The sequence below is a fragment of the Octopus sinensis genome, linkage group LG29, assembly GCF_006345805.1.
Source record: "Octopus sinensis linkage group LG29, ASM634580v1, whole genome shotgun sequence".
In the NCBI taxonomy this organism is placed as follows: Eukaryota; Metazoa; Mollusca; class Cephalopoda; order Octopoda; family Octopodidae; genus Octopus; species Octopus sinensis.
In genome coordinates this window covers 15,586,118-15,593,617 of record NC_043025.1, presented here as the reverse complement: position 1 = coordinate 15,593,617, position 7,500 = coordinate 15,586,118, and the positions used below count along the sequence as shown (strand labels likewise).

At 41.0% G+C, this 7,500-nt stretch overlaps 1 protein-coding gene across 3 annotated transcripts in view; it reads left to right on the top strand.

Moving 5' to 3' along the window:
• The window catches only part of LOC115226186 (cytospin-A), a 193,900-nt gene that overhangs the window by 62,592 nt on the left and 123,808 nt on the right, over positions 1 to 7,500 (top strand). For 2 of the 3 annotated variants that reach the window (XM_029797190.2, XM_029797192.2), the window contains exon 3: positions 1,966 to 2,007. The exons of the other annotated variant lie outside the window; for it this stretch is intronic. The gene's annotated coding sequence lies outside the window, so the exon portion shown is untranslated. The remainder of the gene's footprint in view (positions 1 to 1,965; positions 2,008 to 7,500) is intronic. 3 annotated transcript variants of the gene reach the window in all.

The following is a 7,500-nucleotide window of genomic DNA, read 5'->3' as shown; positions in this document are numbered from 1 at the left end:
CTGGTTCCCCGGACCCCAGTTGAACCATCCAACCCATGCTAGCATGGAAAGCAGACGTTAAACGATGATGATGATATATATGTTATGTCGGGTCACTTTTGAGTGCTACTTGTAACATTTAACCCAGTACAACCTGTTGCATGGTCGGGTCATCAGCGACTAAACTGGCAACCCCACCAAGCTTGCTTGGTGAGGAGGGTGTTTATTGGACAACCTGCGGGATGAAAAACAAAACCTGTCAAAGGGCAGAGGAACTCTTGAGAGTCAACAACCATCCAATAAATGTCTTAAGGCTGTATAGAAATAATCGGACTGAATACCCGATTGCGCGGTTAAACCATTGGGAGCCTTTGTTAGGGCATCCTTCTAGGAGAAGGTAACTCAGGAAACTGGGATAACTCCGACATAAACCCTGTGGATCAGTGGTTACCGATGATGTTGACTTAGAGGCTGCTGTTTCCCATTCAGGGAAAAATCCCTTTAAAGGGGTATAGTGTTAGAAAATCATAATATATTTTGGAACTAGGCAAACCAAAAGTGATCATGAAAGTGGATTAACTCTGAAGTATATTGCATTTTTTAATGGTATGTCTTTTAAAAGTGGAGGCACGTGGCTCAGTGTTTAAGGTGTCAGCACCATAATCGTAAGATTGTGGTTTCGATTCCGGGACCGGGCGACGCGTTGTGTTCTTGAGCAAAACACTTCATTTCACGTTGCTCCAGTCCACTCAGCTGGCAAAAATGAGTAACGCTGCGATGGACTGGCGTCCCGTCCAGCTGGGGAACACATACACCATAGAAACCGGGAAACCGGGCCCATGAGCCTGGCTAGGCTTTAAAAGGGCACATTTATTTATTTATTTATGTCTTTTAAGGCATTTTTCCCAGATGTAAATTGCAGTTTCTGATGCTTAAACAACAGACATCTGTTAATTATGATGTCTTCATTATGGTATGTTATTATAGAGATGTGTTATGTATTGCAGAATTATACACACACGTGTGTGTGTGTGTGTGTGTGTGTGTGTCAAGTACAGTCATGTTAAGAAGTTCATTTTGCAACCATGTAATTTCGTGTGTATATCAATGTGTATGTGTATGCCTATGTGTATGTTAGTGTTTTTTATGTGTGTATATGTGTATTTGTGTTTATATGTGTGTGTATGTGTAGATGAATTTATAATGAAGGTAAATAGACTGCAGACTTGCAAGCAGTTGCCCATAAACCTTCTTCTCCTCACTGATTTCAGATGTGATGTTAACATCTACACAGCAGCTGACCTCTCTCTCTCTTGTCCTCAATAACTATGTCAGGTCTGTTATTGCTTACACTTGCTAAAAGTCTCGATGAGAATGCCCCCACCAATATTCCTCATCTTTTATCTTTTACTTGTTTCAGTCATTGGACTGCGACCATGCTGGGGCACTACCTTGAATTTTTAGTCGAATGAATCAACACCAGTACTTATTTTTTAAGCCTGGTACTTACTCTATTGGGCTTGTTTGCCGAACCGCTAAGTTATGGGGATGTAAACACACCAACACTAGTTGTCAAGCGGTAATGGGGGAACACACAGACACACATCCATGACAGGCTTCTTTCCTTCTACCAAATCCACTCACAAGGCTTTGGTTGTCGCAAGGTGCCATGCAGTGGGACTGAACCCAGGACCATGTGGTTAGGAAGCAAGCTTCCTACCATACAGCCACTCCTATGGCCATTTCCTATGTTTATCCTAGAGTAGTCTTTCCTATGGTTAGCATTCACTTTTTACCTTTTGTTTGTTTCATCATTGGACTGTGGCCATGCTGGGTCACCATCTTGAAGGGTTCAGCCAAACAGATTGAGCCTAATACTTTTTTTCCTTCTTTAGTGTATATATATATGTGTGTATATGTATTATATAAAGGATAATGATATATGTAATTTCCTAACAGCTTATATTTTTATCTCTTCCAAACTAGATCTCCTGTCTCTCTCTTTGAACCATGATACTTACAGATCAGGTAAGTGTTTTGTTGACAAACCTAAACACTAAAAGCCTTTAAAATAGTTGACCCCTCTTCCTTGCACCATTCATTTTTGTGTCTATGTGTGTATCTACTCTCTCTCTCTCTCTCTCTCTCTCTATATATATATATATATATATATATATATATATATATTTTCAAAATGTGACCGCATGTGTACCGTTGGCGATATTTTTTTCCTCCATCTTCCCTTCTTTGGATCTTTTCTTTTCCTATATTTCTGATGAAGAGCTCCGCTTGAAATGTTAAACCCTCCTTCTTTCCTGAGCGTCCAATAACACAATACTTGTTCCACGTCCTCGCGTTGTTGTGTTTTCTCTTTGTGTTTTCATGTTTGGATTAACTTTATATATATATATATACACACACACACACTCTTTCTTTTTTACTTGTTTCAATCATTTGACTGCAGCCATGCTGGAGCATTGCCTTTTAGTCAAACAAATCAGCCGCAGGACTTATTCATTGCAAGCCTAGTACTTATTCTCTTGTTCTCTTTTGCTGAACCACTAAGTTACAGGGATGTAAACACCAACATCAGTTGTCAAGTGATGGTGGGAGACAAACACAGACACACAAATACATACAAGCTTCTTTCAGTTTCCATCTACCAAACCCACTCACAAGGCTTTGGTCGGCCTGAGTCTATAGTACAAGACACTTGCCCAAGGTGCCACACAGTGGGACTGAACCCAGAACCATGTAGTTGGGAAACAAGCTTCTTACCATACAACCAAGTGGTTAGGGCGGTCGTAGGATCGCGGTTTCGATTCCCAGACCGGGTGTTGTGAGTGTTTATTGAGCGAAAACACCTAAAAGCTCCACGAGGCTCCGGCAGGGATGGTGGTGATCCCTGCTGTACTCTTTCACCACTCTTTCTTTCACTCTTTCGTCTGTTGACCTGCTCGCTTAGCCAGCGGGGTGGCGTCATTCGAAGGCTAAAACAATGCAAATGCATTGTGACCAGCGATGTGTAACAACATCTGATGGTCTGGTCGGTCACGTGATCACGTGATATATATATATATATATATATATATATATATATATCTCCTTAAAAATCCTTAAATCCTTTTAAATGTTTTAACCCGAAGGCCACGGCCATGCTGGGGCACCACCGCTGAATGAGCTACACTAATATGTGAATCCACCTCTGATACGTGGCACTTGGTCAACAAGGGAGTTCAATGCCGCTGCCCGCATCTGTGTCTCCTGTCTTGAGGTAGGTTCATCTGGGACCCCCGATATATAATAAAATTTTTCAGGATCCAAAAGAATCGGGGTATTCAATCCTTTAGCAGTTAGATTATTCTGTCAAATGGAACGCTTATTTATTCACATTGTTTTCAATTAATCCTGCACTATTTTGTGACTTTTGAGATTTTGTTGAGGTAGCTGTTAATTTTTAGAGTGCCAGTGTTGGGCTGGTGTGAGAGGTCACATCTGACCAGTTTGAACCTAAAGCAGGGAGAATATTTTGGCCGTAAATGGCCAGTTTAAATGCCAAAGTGTTAAATAGTAAAAGCACCAATGTAGGGAACCACCACCCACCTTTTGGCTTGGTATGGGGTGTTCTGTGATTTTCTCTATCTGTACCTTTGTTGTCTGTTACCCTGAATTTCTCAGAATTCTTCTAAACGATATTTGGATCCATTTGTCATACCTGAGAAATTACCTTGTGTGTATATTCTACTTGCATTTATTGGTACCTGGTTGTTCGATGTCGTTAACCAAATTCGTATAACACAGTGCTTTATTGATATCTGCCTGGATTTTTAATCCCTTTCTTCTTCATTGGATCTCTTTGAGTATTGGATCTCATGGAGGCAATGACAAGTCATCGAGGTCTTTATGGATTTGCTGAGCTTGAGAAGACCGGTCAAGCCAAGTGAAACCATAGTTTTGACCAGTGACAAATGTAAAAATACTTGTGCCAGTGACACGTAAAAGGCACCCGTGACAGTGACCCGTAAAAGGCACCTGTGACAGTGACACCTAAAAGGCACCCATTACACTCTTTGAGTGGTTGGCATTAGGGAGGGCATCCAGCTGCAGAAACCAAACCAAAATCTGACTGGAACCTGGTGCAATTCTGCTTACCAGTTCCAGTCAAACCCTGTAACCTATGCCAGGAAAACAGATGCCAAATGATGATGATGGCATATATATAATCATCATCATTTAATGTCTTCCTTCCATGCTGGTATGGATTGAACAGTTTGACAGGAGCTGACCAGGCAGGAACCTACACCAGACTTGTCTGTTTTGGCATGGTTTTTATGGCTGAATGCCCTTCCTAACACCAACCACCCTGCAGAGGGAGCTGAGTGCATTTGTTTACAAGCCAATGTTTACACTCGCCTCCTTATGAGAGCTCAAAATTTCTCGTGGAAGCACCATCCAACCAAAATGCAAATATATGGGAAACTACCACCTGTGTCATCTCTTGTGAAAGGTAGAAGAGTCCAGTTTGCTGGACATTGTTGTAGAGCTGAAAATGAGGCAATTTCTGCTCTTCTCCTCTGGAAGCCATCTACTCGCAATACCAGAGGGCGCACACTCTCCTACCCTGATGCAATCTCCAGGGATACAGGCATCCAGCAACAGGACCTCCGTAATGCTATGATGGACTGTGAAGTCTGGCGTAGCATGGTAAATTCCATTGTCTCGACCACGGTCAAACAATGATGATGACATATACACATTAGAAATGCTGTTTGTTAATTATGAAATAGCTAGATAAGATGATGAGAGACGTATGAGGTGGTTTGCTATGTCCACTGTTGCTCCAGCTGGGTACAGCTTATCTAGAGCAGCGGCCCTTCACTGTTTTTTGCTTGAGGACCCCTGTTATTGCTATTTTACTCTACTGGACCTCTATAGCCATTCAATGTATATAAAAATAAATCTTAAAGGCGGTGCTCCAGCATGGCCACAATCACTATATTTCTATTAGGAATTGTATAAAAAGAAATGAAGATATTTTGTGTATTGTAGGAAGCATAAGTATTTGATTGCAGTTAACAAAATCTTCTATGCACCTGTAAGGGTCATAGGAACCCCAGTTTTAGAGTGAACATGTAGAAACATGTCCAGTGGTTGGAGATGTCAGTCTTGATTTTTCTTATCTATTAAAATACTCTACCCACTTTCTCTCTCTTCTACTTTCTGTGTGTGTGTGTGTATATATATATATATATAAATAAGCGGCGAGCTGGCAGAAACGTTAGCACACCGGGCGAAATGCTTAGCGGTATTGCGTCTGTCGTTGCGTTCTGAGTTCAAATTCCGCCGAGGTCGACTTTGCCTTTCATCCTTTCGGGGTCGATAAATTAAGTACCAGTTACGCACTGGGGTCGATGTAATCGACTTAATCCGTTTGTCTGTCCTTGTTTGTCCCCTCTGTTTAGCCCCTTGTGGGCAATAAAGAAACATATATATATATAAATAAATATATATCACTGTGACCGACCAGGCTATCAGATGTTGCTACACATCGCTGGTCACAATGCGCTTTGCATTGTTTTAGCCTTCAAATGATGCCACCCCGCTGGCTAAGCGAGTAGGCCAATAAAATAAATATATATTTCTTTACTACCCACAAGGGGACAAACAAGGACAGACAAAGGGATTAAGTCGATTACATCGACCCAGTGCGAAACTGGTACTTTATTTATCGACCCCGAGAGGATGAAAGGTAAAGTCGACCTCAGCAGAATTTGAACTCAGAACGTAACGACAGACGAAATACCGCTAAGCATTTTGCTCGGTGTGCTAACATTTCTGCCAGCTCACCACCTCATAAATAAATATATATACGCACACACACATCCACTACTCTCCAAAAGTTTAAGGTCACCTACAAAAGTTTGTTTCCAAGTGGAATGGCATCAAATTAGATAATTCTTCTGGTATAAAAATATGGAATAACATATTGCATAAATTTTGGGTTTTATTCGATATGGAATAACACTGTTTGTACATATTTTATATGCAAATAATCATATTTCTTGACAGCAAGCCTATTTGGGAACGTTGTCAAAATCATTCTAGCATCCATTTTTTGGCAACATTGGAATACATTTTGATTGTTTCCACTCCTTATGTGCTGTCGGTTGAGATAACATCACTTCAGGCAGGTCATCCAAAAGTGACTTGTAAATCAAAGGCTAAGTTCATCAGCGTCACCTGTCTTTGAAACAGGTGCCTGACAGCAATGAAATCGCTGCACAAATATATATATACTAGCACTATGACCCGGCGTTGCTGGGTCATAGTGCTAGTGCATGCATATACAGCTGCGTGCATGCACACATACACCCGAGTACTGTCCAAATCTCAGACCAATCACATACAGCTGGCTGCCATTCAATTGGCGTATCAAGTTTCGGGCATTTTGATTGGGTTTTGGATAGAAAATTCACAAAAAAGTCACTTCTGTTGATTTTTTTAATGGCTTTGCGTGGTGACTGGGTAAAGATCTAAATATGTGCACGACCACCCTTGGACGGTTCTGAATGACCACAGAAAGTGCGAGCCTTCGAATTGAAAAATTGTGGATTTGTATAAAGACATACACGCAGACATTTTGCCGTTTATATATAGAGAGATATGGCAGTGCTCCAGCATGGCTGCAGTCATGAAACAAGTAAAATATATGCACACACCCTTGGGAAGGTGGATTTGAAATGGTTGTGTGTATGTGTGTGTATATGTAATACACACAGACACATGTAAATGCATAAATCTATAAATGTGTATACAGTCACACACACACACACACACACACAGATTACGTACATTCTAACTGGCAAACCTGTTTATATATATATATATATGACTAAGACATAAAAGAACAAAAGGAATAGATAGATATATACATACATACATGCACATAGACAGACTGGTGTTTGCAAAGATGTACGTTGCATTCACACTGCTCTGTCTCTCTCTCACCAGCACAGGTGTTCACAAATATATACATCACATTTACACAGGTACGCTCTCTGCCTGTCTGCCTGCCTTTCTCAGTCACTGTCTCTCCTCCTCCTCCTTCTCTCCCTCCCCATTTCTCTCACACACACACACACACATGCAGGCTCTCATACACGCATGCACATACGCTCACACACAATTAATTAATTAGTCTAAAATGCTAACAAACCAGAAATATTGGCAAGGTGGAGCCTGACTTATCAAACCTGATTTAATAATAATAATAATAGTATCAATAATGATATTGGAACAATATTTCTGGTATGACCTTCACCTACTTCTCACTTCGACTGTCGGGTAGGATGGGGGTAGGTCACAGATGTCATGCCACTTGCCATACCTGGCCACCACCTCCTCCCCTTTTTATGTTGAATGTTCTTTATCCAGGTGTGTCTGTAATAGTCTGCTTTACCTGTTGGTCTTGTTGTTTAACTCTGTCTACATTCAAGAGACCTGTAACAGTCATTTTTATAT